Genomic DNA, 12,808 nt, shown 5'->3' on the forward strand with positions numbered 1-12,808 from the left:
CCTTTCTTGCTTTCTTGAAAATAAAAGAAATACAAAGAAAATGAATGTTCTACGATGAACACTGACCATCCTCACTTTCATTGTTAACATTTTTTGCAAGAAAATGTTTTCATTTTATCATATTTCTCTCTTAATTTGTCCCATCTGGTTAATTAAACACTTATTAAAATATTTACTCCTCTCTTGTATGAAGTCTTCCGGGATAAGATGCTGCTCTATTTAAATAAAATATGAAGGGCGCCGAAACAGAAGCAGCCTTTAAGCAGCAGACCCATAAATAAGATAGCAGCTGGTGCTGTGCAGCCTGACATTGGCACGTGCACTGGGTGGCCAGAGGTTCTCAACCAGGAACGTGGTGGGGCTGTGGGCATCGACGAACCCCTTGAAATGTTTGCAAATTCTGCATAAACATTTTTCTGCATACACTTTAAAGGAGGCTATAGTGTCTGTAAGCTAAGAACCCTGTTTCAAGGCCTTATTACTTAAGTGAATTGCTACATTTTACTCCTTTGTATCATCTTAAATCCCATTATAATATCAAGTATATAATAAATGTTTGTTGGTTGCTTAAGCGAGAACCAGCAGCTTCATCTTGTTAAAGAAGTCATGTTGTAATCAAAAGGGTCACATTTCTAAAAGCAAGACTCCACGATATAATCAGACGTTACCTGCCTAGGAGGGTCCAGGTCTGGTTTCTGGTCCTTGCTCCTCTGCAGAATGATCCTATGCGGGCTACTTCTCCTTTCTAGGTGGCTGTTTCTTCATCTGTGAAATAAAGATTTCAATTAAATAAACCCAAAGATGCCTTCAAACTTTAAAACAATTCTGTTCCATCTAAAAGATTATTAACCCTCTTAAATGGATGATCTCCCACAAAATTCTAGAATGTATTATAAAAACACAGCATGACAAGCTAGCCTTATTTTAAAAATTATTTTTAGAGAAGGTTATAGTTTGAGGACATGCCATTGGTTAATGACTTCCCAATGCACTCTGGGGACTATCAGGTACCTCATCACCATTTACCGCAGGTTGAGGGGAGGCCCCAGGTGGGACGAAAGGACAGAGGCTAAGAGCCCTCCACCTTGCTTCTATCAGAGCAGCCTGCTTTTAATCTGCTTTGTATACTGGGCTCCTGAGTGAGATTTTATTTGTTGAAAATGTTTCTTGATTTTAATTAGTCTCTGTTGATATCCATGGGGGATTAAAAAAGAAGGAGAAAGAGATTAGCTTAATCACTGTATTTAAAAATCTGTCTTTGAACAAGCACTGGAAATACAGTCAGAAGCCCCAAGTCTTGTTTTCTCTATTGTCGTTTTTTGTCACTTATTAGCTCTGTCACATCAGGCAAGTTAGATAGTCTTTCTGAATCTTTGACTCACATATATAATGATGATAGCACCTTATTCAGAGGGCGGTTGTAAGAATTAAATGAAATAATGTTTGTGAAAGCGTTTTGTAATCGGTGAAGCATCATAGAGATCGTCAGTGGGTGCTTAGTGGTTAGCCCAGGCCTCTGCCTTTCATCCTGACCACTGTAGCATTTTTGTCCGTCTGAATTAAGTCTTAGCAGATTACAGAATTCCAAGAAAACTGAGGATAAAACTTTAGGGGAAATATAAAGTCTTGTTCTTCAGTTACAAAAGTCAATTGTCCAAGGGTAAGATGGGGAAAATGTGGCCTATGATCAGTTTAAGTAAAAAAGATTAAGAAGGGGCTGGCCCCGCGGCCGAGTGGTGAAGTTCGCGCGCTCTGCTTCGGTGGCCCAGCACTCACCGGTTTGGATGCTGGGTGTGCACATAGCACCCTCGTCAAGCCACGCTGAGGTGGCGTCACGCATAGAACTAGAGGACGTACAGCTAGAGTATCCAGCTATGTACTGGGGGTTTGGGGAGGAGAAGAAGGAGGAGGGGAAAAAAAAGATTGGCAACAGATGTTAGCCCAGGTGGCCATCTTTAAAAAAAAAAAAAGACTAAGGAATTTTACTTGCCTTCAAGTTCATTATGAGTCAGTAGTGTTGTGAAATGGTTGGCAAATAAACAAATAAGTGATCCAATTGTCTTAGTCCATTTGGGCTGTCATAACAAAACACCACAGACTGGGTGGCTTATAAACAACAGAAATTTACTTCTCACAGTTGTGGAGGCTGAGAAGTCCAAGACCAAGGTGCCAGCATGGTTGTGTTCTGGTGAAGGCCCTCTTCCTGGTTCACAGCTGGCATCTTCTCACTGTGTCCTCATATGGTGGAAGGAGCGAGGGGGCTCTCTGGAGCCTCTTTTATAGGAACACTAATCCCATTCACGAGGGCTCCATCCTCATGACCTAAGAATCTCCCAAAGGCACCCCCGCATACCATCACCTTTAGGGGTTAGGACTCAACAGATGCATTTTAGGGGGACACATTCAGACCACAGCACCAATATTCTTATTTATTTACAGAAGTACTGTGCCACAGATGAGAAAAGGGGGCTACGGTTCTGGACTTTGATTAGCATCATTCTCCTAGCTGTTGAAAACAGTCACTCCAGAAAGTCGAGCACATCCATAGGAAGCTAGATGGAGAAAGTCTGGAAGGCTCCCAGTGGGAAACATTGTGAGAGGATTTGGTGGGAAGAATGTGTCACGGAGGTCTTAAAAGATCTAAAAGGTTTTAAATGGTGTTACAGGTTGTCATGTAGGGGAAGGTTTAGAATTGTTTTATTGTTCTCAGAGGTGAATCTCAGGACAAATTTTAAACAATAAGAGCTCTCTAAAGGGGAAGGGGTTGCCTGGTTGAAGTAGGGAGAATTTCATTACGGAGACTGCTCAAGAGGCTGGACAGCACCTTCTGAGGGTTGTTATCAATCAGGAGGAAGGTTTTAAGAAGAGATTACTATGATTCATCAAATTGAACATCCCTATTTCTACAAAAGAATTCAATATTCCACTGGAGAATGATTTGCTTCATTAAACTTTTTTTTTGCCCTAATAAACGAGCATGGATTTCAAAACTGGCAAACTGGGGTTTGCTATTGTGTGATATTCAGGATGTTGTTTAATGTCTGTGGGCATCAGTTATGTCTTCACTAACACAGAGAGGAATCATTATTTCTGCGTCGTCGTGAAGATTACACAACACAACATTGGTAAAGGATGCTTGAAGGTGCCTGGTCTTAGTAAGGGCTCAAAGATGGTAACTTTTATCACAACTATTATTTGTTCCTCTTATTTTCTACATGCATTTTATTTCCTCTCCTTCTAAGAGATTCCTTTCAGGTGACTACTTTGAACCTTTCAGAGACGTATGCTGAAGTATAAGTGGGTAAGATGGTGATTTCATGAGTCTGGGAGAAAGAATTCACCCACAGTCCACAGGGTACCATATCACCTGTTTTTTGTTTGCATCCGTGTTTGTTTCCTCCTAAATGGAGGAAACCTGTAGAACAACATTTTTGTCCTAAATTATAACCTGATTTTCCTGTCCATCAAAACCAGAAGTAGGCCAACCTGATTGATTTTTTTTTCTTTGTTTAAAGTTTTAAGCAATAAAACATCCTATTAAAAATTTAAGGACTGAGCTCTCCCTTGTGGAGTAGATGAAGTATCTGCAGCCTTCAGGAATAAAAAGCGTTGGTAACTGAAGTATTGGGGTCAGTGACACATTCTTTCTATGCCTAATTTTTCCTACCAATAAAGTGACTCTAAGCTAATTTTACTTTAAAAATACTCTTCAGTGGACGAGTTAATAAAGGAGAAGGAGTTTACTATTCTTAGAAGAAGATAACAAAACATGAGATTCCCTCATGGCTGGGGAAGGCGACAAGCGGATTCTCTGATGGAAGTGGAGGGAGGCGTTAAAGCTAGGTGTCCACAGTTGCTCACAGGCTGGCATTTCATCTCACTGAGAAGGTGATGGATGACCGCATATGAGGAGGCGCTGTGATAATTCTGGCTAAAGGTCCTACACAAAAAGAGCATTCTTCAGTTTTCAAAAGAAACAAAGGTAAAAAGGTTTAGGTAAGACTCCACTTTGAATAAATTCTTTTTCACTTTTCTTTCTCTTCTGCATCAGGGAACACTTCTTGATGCTTACTGGCCACGACATTCTATGAGGCACAAGTATGTTCCAGAACAGAGATGAACTGTACTTTGGCCGTCTGTGGGGGGCTGTGGGTGTGAGGGCAGTCGAGGTATCATTGCCCCTGAAAAGCTGCTTTGGATATGCCATCTTGAGCTTTTTCCTTCTTTCTTTTTCTAGTCCTTTTAATTTTCTTGTTGAATATCTTACTTACATTCATTTCCAAATTCTCTTTTAAATTTTGGTGAGGAAGATTGTTCCTGAGCGAGCATCTGTGCCAATCTTTGTCTATTTTATCTGTGGCACACTGCCATAGCATGGCTTGATGAGCAGCTTGTAGGTCTGTGCCTGGGTTCTGAACCTGTGAACCCTGGGCCGCTGAAGTGGAGTGCACGAACTTAACCACTACACCACCGGGCTGGCCCTCCAAATTCTCTTTTCAATCTTTTCAAAGATCTTGAGAGCAAAGTGAAAACTTTAGCTTGGAATTCCTAACTGACATCCTGAGATCTTATGATGAAGCTGAAAGGGCAAGGACGCCATGTTTGAGTAGTGAACTGTCACCCAGGAAACTGCCCATTCTATATTAGTAATAATAGCAGATATTTATTGAGCAACTTATGTCCCAGAACTTTGCTGACCACTTTATGTGTATCACTTTATGCAGTTCACTTAACAACACTATGATGGAGGCGCTATTTCTAGACCCAGTTTACAAATGAGGAAACTGAGGCACTGGGAAATTCAAAAATTGAGCCAAAGCCTCACAGCTAATGTAGAGCATGCGCTCTTAACCACTCTGCCAGACGGCCTCTCAGTGCCAAGAGCTCTGATCATGACCTGACGAGTCATCCATCCATCCAACCATCCATGCAATCAAATATTCAGCAAGCATGTACTCGGGATGTAAATTATAAGTAAGACTGATGCCGTCACTCTCCGCAGGCCACTTTCTAGAGAGGAGAAGGGACAGTTACGCAAGCAACCCCACACGTGTGAGACGTGCTGTAAGGCACTCTGGGGCACAGAAGGCAGCCTTAGCCCAGTCTGGAGGGGGTGTTAGGACAGGCAGGTCAAAAGTTCTTGTCTTCATCACTGTGCGCTTCAACTATTTTGTAGCAAAAGGCATATAATGTAACCTCTACAAAGAAAGGTCTCTGCAGCCAGGTCCCCCTATGTGTGGTTCCCCCAGCACCTGGCATATAGTGGCTGCTTGGCTAAAATCTGTCACATAAATGAACGAGAATTCTAATGCTCCATAATAACTCCATTGTAACAGCAAGTCTTCTGACTTATTTCTAACGTGACTCTGACCATTCTTAAATGCTTCTCCTCTAAGCCTGAAACAAAATGTTCCCTTTCGACTTAAAAAAATCAAGTTGCTGCTCCCTTTTAAGCCATTTTCTAAAAGCTCTATTGCAGGAAAGCTGCCACACCCATTATATTTTACTAGAACAATGTGTCCTCAGGTGTCTTTTAAGCCAGGTGCCCTGAGCAGAGATTCTGGGACAGTCTGGGAAAGTGGAGATGCACAGGTTGCTTTCTCCCTCTTTTTTCCAGTTGATCTGTGGGGTTCCATGCCCCCTGCTGCAGTTTGAAAGATCTGTTCTCTCTCACCTTTCCAGAATGGCCTGGAAATTTTTCTTCCCCTCAACCCCTCCCCCACCCTCTCACTCTTCAAAATGTGTTAACTTTGGGGACGCGGTTCTTAGTTATTTACCACACAATCCTCTGGCAGACTCAAGAATCCAGGCCAAAGTGAGAGAGAGAAAGGCCAAAAGAAAACTGAACGCCGGGGCGAATGATTTCCCTCAACAGAACTGCCGTCCTCACAAGGCAGGGTTCTGTCGAGGCCGTCGTTCTTCAGAGCAGATATTAGGTTACGCCTTCCTTGTGCCTGCTTGGAGTGTGTTGGGACTAATATAATACTTTTCTTAGCGAACAGGCAGCAAATCAAGGTAGCAAAATAATGCTGTTGGGAAGCTAAGCAAAGGGGAAGAGAAGTGAACTTGGAGCTGGTCATCCTTCTGGCCCAGCCCAGAGTCACGGCGACCAGGTTTGTACGTGATCTTTACATTACCTAATTACATAATTCTACTTCCTGGCTTGATGCCACAGTTCAAAATTGTACCTCATTCCTTTGCCTGCTTAATTTTTCTCCAGAGCCCTCACCTCCTTCTCATACACTACACAATATACAACAACATAAAACATACAACACTATATACAATAATTCACCCATTATTATTATTTTTTTGTTTGATGTCTGATGTCCTGTCTAGAATTTAAGCTTCTCAAAGGCAGGAATTTTTGTCCGTTTTGTTTATTACTCATCCAGAGCCTATAATTGTCCTGTTACAAGGTAGATGCATGATAAATATCTGTTGAATAAATGAATTATTGATCCTGATCAAAGCAATATTAATAAATAATAACTATGATCAAGTTTTTTCTACATGTATTTAATTTACAGACAGCTGGTTGTACATTTAAAATTATTTTATAGAAATCTTCTAATCGACAAAATATGATAAAAAGACCTCTACAAAAGCTTTGATGGTCAAAAACCATATGGAACCATTTCCATCAGCATGGTATCCTCTTTTAAACATATACATGGAAAGATAAGCCTGTGCTGGTGAGAATGGGAAATCTCGGGGTTTCTGATGCTGGCTGACTTACTGATCCCTAAAGCTGAGGGCATGGTTTGGTTGAGTGTACCATAACTGCTCCTGGCAGCAAGTTCAGGTGCTGCTTACACCCCCATGAGACTTGGAGACTCACCAATTTCATATTCCTATTTCTGAACAAAGCATTATTATCCAATTCCACGGTTCTTAGTACAGGATTCGGCAATTTATGGGAACTCAAACCATAAAAGATGAATAGAAGAGTTTATTATCTGGGAGCTTCTCCTGTATTTGAGATGTCGTCATCACAGGAGATACTCCTCAGGAATGACATGTCAGCGCGCTCTGAGAACTACAGTGGCTGCCCCAGTTCTCCCAGGGCCAATCTAAGGTAGGCAAAACCTGGCTAACCTGAGTGGCAGACAAGTATGCTTCTGGCTGAGATTCAGGTAACTCCCCCTCTCACCATTGTGGCCTCTCAACTACTGGCCTAAAGAACTGATAAAGAAGTTGACTTATCTAGAAGCAGGAGGAACAACTGGCCTCACTGGGCTTGGATTAATAAGAGTTGGTGAGTCCAAAAAGATAAGGCATTGCAAGTGAATTCTCTACAGAACTGCTTTAATGACTTTTGACTTATTTCTAAACAGAGGAAAGACTGGGCAGGTCTGTAAACATATGCAAATCACATAGCTGTGTAACACCTGTGCCACTGTTAATTATTTCATGTATTTCAATGTGGCCTTTGGGAAAAACCCGCTTGTAAACTATTGGTTTGGTGGTACCTGGGGATTCATGAACTCCAAGTTCTAAACCCATCTGTTCTTTTAGTACGTTGGATAATATATAGAAAACAGTTTTATTGAGATATAATTCACACGCCATACAATTCACCCAAAGTACACAATCCAATGGTTTTTAGTATACTCACAGTTATGCAACCATCACCAGTCAATTTTAGACCATTTTCATCACCCCAAAAAGACACCTTGTACCTTTTAGAAGTCATTGTCCATTCCTCCCCAATTCCAACCTCCTACTCCAGCCATATGCAACCACTAATCTACTTTCTGTCTCTATAAGTTTGCCTACTGTGGATATGTTATATAAATGGAATCATACACTATGTGGTCTTCTTTCACTTAGCATAATCTTTTCAATGTTCATTCATCTTGTAGCACGTATCAGTACTTCATTCCTTTTTATTGCTAAATAGTATTCCATCATTCCATTCCATATCACGTTTTATCTATCCATTCATCAGTCAGCGAACACTAGGGTTGTTTCACTTTTTGGCTAGTATGAGTTATGCTGCTGTGAACATTTCTGTGCAAGTACTTACAGGGACATATGTTTTCAATTCTCTTGGATACACTCCTAGGAGTGGAATGGCTGGGTTATATGGTCACTCTATGTTCAACTTTTTGAGGAACTACCAAACTATCTTCCACAGCAACTCACCATTTTACATTCCCGCCAGCAATATTTGATGGTACCAATTTCTCCACCTCCTCTCCAACAATTGTTATTATCTGTCTTTTTGATCATAGCCATTTTGGTTGGTGTGAAGTGGTACCTTGTGGTTTTGATCTTCATAATGACTAAAGACTGTGTAAGCACCTCTTCATGTGTTGATTGGCCATTTGTACATCTTCTTTGGAGAAATGTCAATTCAAATCCCTTCCCCACTTTTAAATGGGTTATCTGTCTTTCCATTGTTGAGTTCTTCTTTTGCCTTAAGAATGGGGGATGGTTGGAGGAAGACTTCTCATCTTCTTTTGCCTAGAAGAGAGCTTCTGCAACACAAAGCTGGGGTGGATGAGATGCTGGTGGCCTGCTTTCCCAGGGATACAACACAGCCCTAGACAGGGATCTAGGTTGAGACGGAGCTCAGTGTCCTTGGCTGCACCCACCTGGAGTGGAGTACCATCACACCCAGCTGGAGGGGATGGGAATGGGAGTTGTGGCTCAAATTCTACAAACTATTGCTGTTCTTACTGAAATTTAGTAAACTGTCTTAAATAAACTTTTCTCTATTGTTGTATTTCCTCAGGACAATTTCCAGAGACTAAATAGCTGTTTATCCGTAATTTTCACCAGCTATTGTCGTTTTGCTAAGGAGTGGGTTCACAGAGCTCCTCATACCACCATTCAGGAAGCTGAGTCCATTTGGATAATTGTTAATGAAGATTTTGCATTTTGTATACTTGGTGGTAAAATAGTTTGTGCCAACATAGTAGATATAGAATTACAAAGGACAGTTTTTACAAAAGTATTCAGAAATTTACAAACGGTGGATAAAGAAAACCAATTGAAGTTGACTACCAGTTGACTTTCAACTTCATATCCAGTCAGACCATCCTTAATTTATTGTTCCTAAGCAAATAGTTGTATAGAAATATTTGAATAATGGGGGTGACAGTGTATTTCATATGAGAGCTTGTTGTTGCTCTAGTAATCTATTGAAAGTCAAGAGAACTTGAACAGCCATTGAAAGTCATATGATGCCTATTTTAAAAGGCACGGGAATAATTCAGATGTGAAAATCAAGACATTAAAACCTCATTAAGTTTTGATGCATTAATCTAATAAGCTCACAAGCAAAAATGACCAGATATTTCTCAAGTTTTGTTTAGTTCAAAAGAACTACTGTGCGACAAAGTCTTTTAGAAAAACTACTTTCCCAACTTCCCTGATACATTTATTCGTAGTTTTGGGGCTAAGATTTACTTTTAACAATTCTTCAAATTAATTATTTGATCATGGGCTGGCCTCATATGTTAATTGCCAACAAGTTGAATGTCACCTTAATTGAAACAGCTCTAGAATCTCTGCTCATATCTAAAACCCTTCTCTAGCCATCCCCCCACATCCCCACCCCCACAGCAAAGGTAACTATACCTTTATCATTGGGTTTAGAAGTCTAGTTACTTATAAATGATCACTTAAGCATCTTTGAGAAAATACGTTCTGCTTAATAATCAAGGGAAAATGTAAAAATGTATTCCTTGCTGGAAAGTCTTCACTCTTTGGGCAGTCGACTTGTGTGTATTATTGCCTGAAGGAGCTTATGGGCAAAAAGTATTGTATAAGAGCATGAAACCAGATAAAGGTGAATATTTAAGAATGAAGCCAAGCACCCCAATGATACTTCCCTCAATAGCTATTACCCCAAATTATTACACAATGACAAGTAACTAAAGCAATTAACAAAGTAGTTGTCTCTTCTTTAGTCTGGGAAAGTTTCAAAAGTAAAGTTTGGCTTCTGTTGAGTGAAACGTCTTAGTTTCTAACATAGTTAAAGGCAAATGGAAAAACCCATTCAATTCTTAAAATGTTAATGCAGTTAAATAATAAACTGATAAATTGTATTAAAGGTAGGTATTAATTTTTTCCCTTATAAAGACAGGAATTCTATCCTACCGAAGGTACTTTACGGTTCAAGCAGATATTTCGGAAGATGCTTACCTCTCGGCTGGGTACATCTTGCGTCTTAGGTGAGCACCGACGCTTGGCTCCTCCCCAGCGGCTGCGAGCTTCCCACTGCGCTGGGCGCCTGGGTGCCTCCTGGAGTTAGGTGTTCGGCCCCGCCCTCTGCACTACTGCTAAAACTCCAATTCTGCCAGACTGATTCCGGTGATTAATTATTGACAAAAGGAAAACACTCCCACGCAAACTTGCGTCCAACCGCACTGCTCCCAGCGACTCCTTGCAGAAGAGAATGCCGGCTGCACCAGTCCCCTCCCCCCTTGCTCTACGGTCCCAACTTCCCACACGCTGCCACTCTCAGTCCTGGGCGATCAGGCTCGTCCTCGGAGGAATGCAGCCCAGCGACTTCTACATTTTTAAATTGGGTTTTCTGCAGTTCGTTTCCACTTCTTCGGGGACCAGCCTCTCAGGAGGGGGCGCTTTCCGGATGCAGGGAAAGCCGGGGCTCTGAGAGCTACGGAGGAGGCTAAGGCGTCGCTGTCACCTCCGGCTGCTGCAGTAAAACCCCGAGCCGCGGCGGGGATGAGGAGGAGGGGAGAGGGAGGCGCCCTCCCCCTCGCTCCGGCTGGAGCCCCGACACTACCAAAGGGGCACGTCCTTTGGTGGTGGAGGCGGGGGGTGCGTGGCGGGCAGACAAACAGGAGGCGCAAGGTGGAAGGTTTGGGGCTTTGGCCTAAGCCAACGTGAACCTGCCCAGGGAAAGCCTGCGCCCAGCATCCATCCATCTGCAGACTTTGGCAAGGGGCGAAGCCCCGCGGACGCTAAGCAGGACTGCGGTCTGAAACTCAGCAGCAGGCTGCCAAGTGAGCCCGGGGCTCCGGGCCGGGGCAGCGGTCGGCCAAGCAGGCATCCCACTGCATTTGTTTGCCAAAAACCGAAGGAAGCACACCTTTTTAGCGTTGGCAGCTAATTTCGGTGCCCTTGAACAAGCAAAATGCCTCTCCCCGCCCCACTCCCTTCATCCCGCCACCTTCCCTCCGCCCCGTAGCTGGGAGGTTAATCGTTGAAAAACTGGACTCCCCCCGGGGAACAGATGGAAGGATCGTGCCCGGGGAACTTGTGGGTGCTCACTCACAAATGAAGAGAGCTAATTTGGGCCCGGACTGCGGCAGGAAGGCAAATTGGGTAAAAAGGGCTGGGAGGCGGCTCGGCGGTGCAGACGCGCGCGGCGCGGCTCCGGGGCGGCGTGCCCAGCGCTCGGGCTCCGCGCTCAGTCGTCTTCCCGAGCAGGCGCGGGACCGCGAGGAGCATCTTCCCTGGAAACCCGCATCCAGGACATCATCGATCCCTTCTCTACCCGGGTGGGAGCGTCAGATTTAACGCCGCGGCCGCTTGCTGAGAGCGGGGAGGGCCTCGAGGCTCCCAGCCCTGACACCTCCGCAGCCGAGTCTCTTTCTGCCCAAGACCCAGGGGCGTCCGGGGCGAAAGCCTCTTTTGATTAATGAGCGTTCAGGCAATATCTGCCAGTCAGCCCCCGCTGCCTCGCGGGGAGGCGCTGCACACCCTGGCCCGGGGCTGATCGTGCGGAAGCTGAATTTTAGCTTCTAGCAGGTTTCTGCTCATTTTCACAACACGCTTCCAGCAGGTTCCAAGCTGCCGGTGCTACAAAGAGGAAGACTCACTTTACTGGGAGGGGCTTTCTCCATGCAGAACGGAGGGTGTCCCTAAAGGAAGCTGAAGGTGGTTGGGGCCAGGGAAGGGAACCAATAGAAACGGAACGCCTCAGAGCCTGAGTTGGCTGTTTCACGTCGGTATCTTTTCCTTCTCTTGTATCTAAATGTTAGCAACCACTGCTGCTGTTTTTTTATTTCTTTATCACTTTATGTTGTTCACGTTCCTTATCTCTGGCTTATGCTGACAAACCTTGTAATGTTGGCAGAGCAAGTATGACCACCCCCATTGGAGAGATGAGGAAATAGAAACCCTGAGAACTGACTCATCCGCGGTCACCGCTTGTTGGCCGTTTTGTGATAGGGCCAAAAGCCAAAGGAATCCTGAGAAAAAAGAACGAAGCTGGAGGTATCACACTCTCTGATTTCAAACTGTACTAAAAGCTACAGTGTTCAAAACAGCATGGTACTGGCACAAAAACAGACACACGGATCAAAGGAACAGAATCTGGAGTCCAAAAATAAACCCACACATGTACGGACAGCTAGTTTTCCACAAGGGAGCCACGAGCATACGATGGAGAAAGGAAAGTCTCTTCAATAAATGGTGTTGGGAAAACTGGACTGCCACGTGCAAATGAATGAAAGCAGACCATTATCTTATATTGTACAAAAAAATTAACTCAAAATGGGTTAAAGACTTGAGTGTAAGACCCGAAACCATTAAACTTCTAGAAGAAAACATGGGCAGTATACTCTTAGATATCGGTCTTAGCATATTTTCAAACACCGTGTCTGGCCAGGCAAGGGAAATTCATGGCTGCTGTAGTGTTATGACACGTTTTTGTGGAGAATTTGGCATTCACTCTAAAGGTATTATTTTAATTGCTGTCAAATTGAACTTTTGGGTCATGGTTGCTATGAGGGATAAAAAGAACAAACCCATAGTGAAAATAAGACACAAGAAAATAATGCAACAGGAAAATGCAGACGTCAAGAGGAAACAACAACAGGAAAAGAAG

General features: G+C 43.3%; 1 protein-coding gene across 2 annotated transcripts in view; it reads right to left on the reverse strand.

Moving 5' to 3' along the window:
* Positions 1 to 11,788, reverse strand: part of SPTSSB (serine palmitoyltransferase small subunit B) — a 28,730-nt gene extending 16,942 nt beyond the window's left edge. The window contains exons 1-2 of one of the 2 annotated variants that reach the window (XM_014732718.3): positions 10,156 to 11,788; positions 673 to 765 (exon numbers count right to left, since the gene is read on the reverse strand). The gene's annotated coding sequence lies outside the window, so the exon portion shown is untranslated. Of the gene's footprint in view, positions 1 to 668; positions 766 to 10,155 lie in introns of both variants that reach the window. The other variant, XM_005601777.4, reaches the window with a different exon arrangement.
* Positions 11,789 to 12,808: the final 1,020 nt, after the last annotated feature.

The sequence above is a fragment of the Equus caballus genome, chromosome 19 (genome assembly GCF_041296265.1).
Source record: "Equus caballus isolate H_3958 breed thoroughbred chromosome 19, TB-T2T, whole genome shotgun sequence".
In the NCBI taxonomy this organism is placed as follows: Eukaryota; Metazoa; Chordata; class Mammalia; order Perissodactyla; family Equidae; genus Equus; species Equus caballus.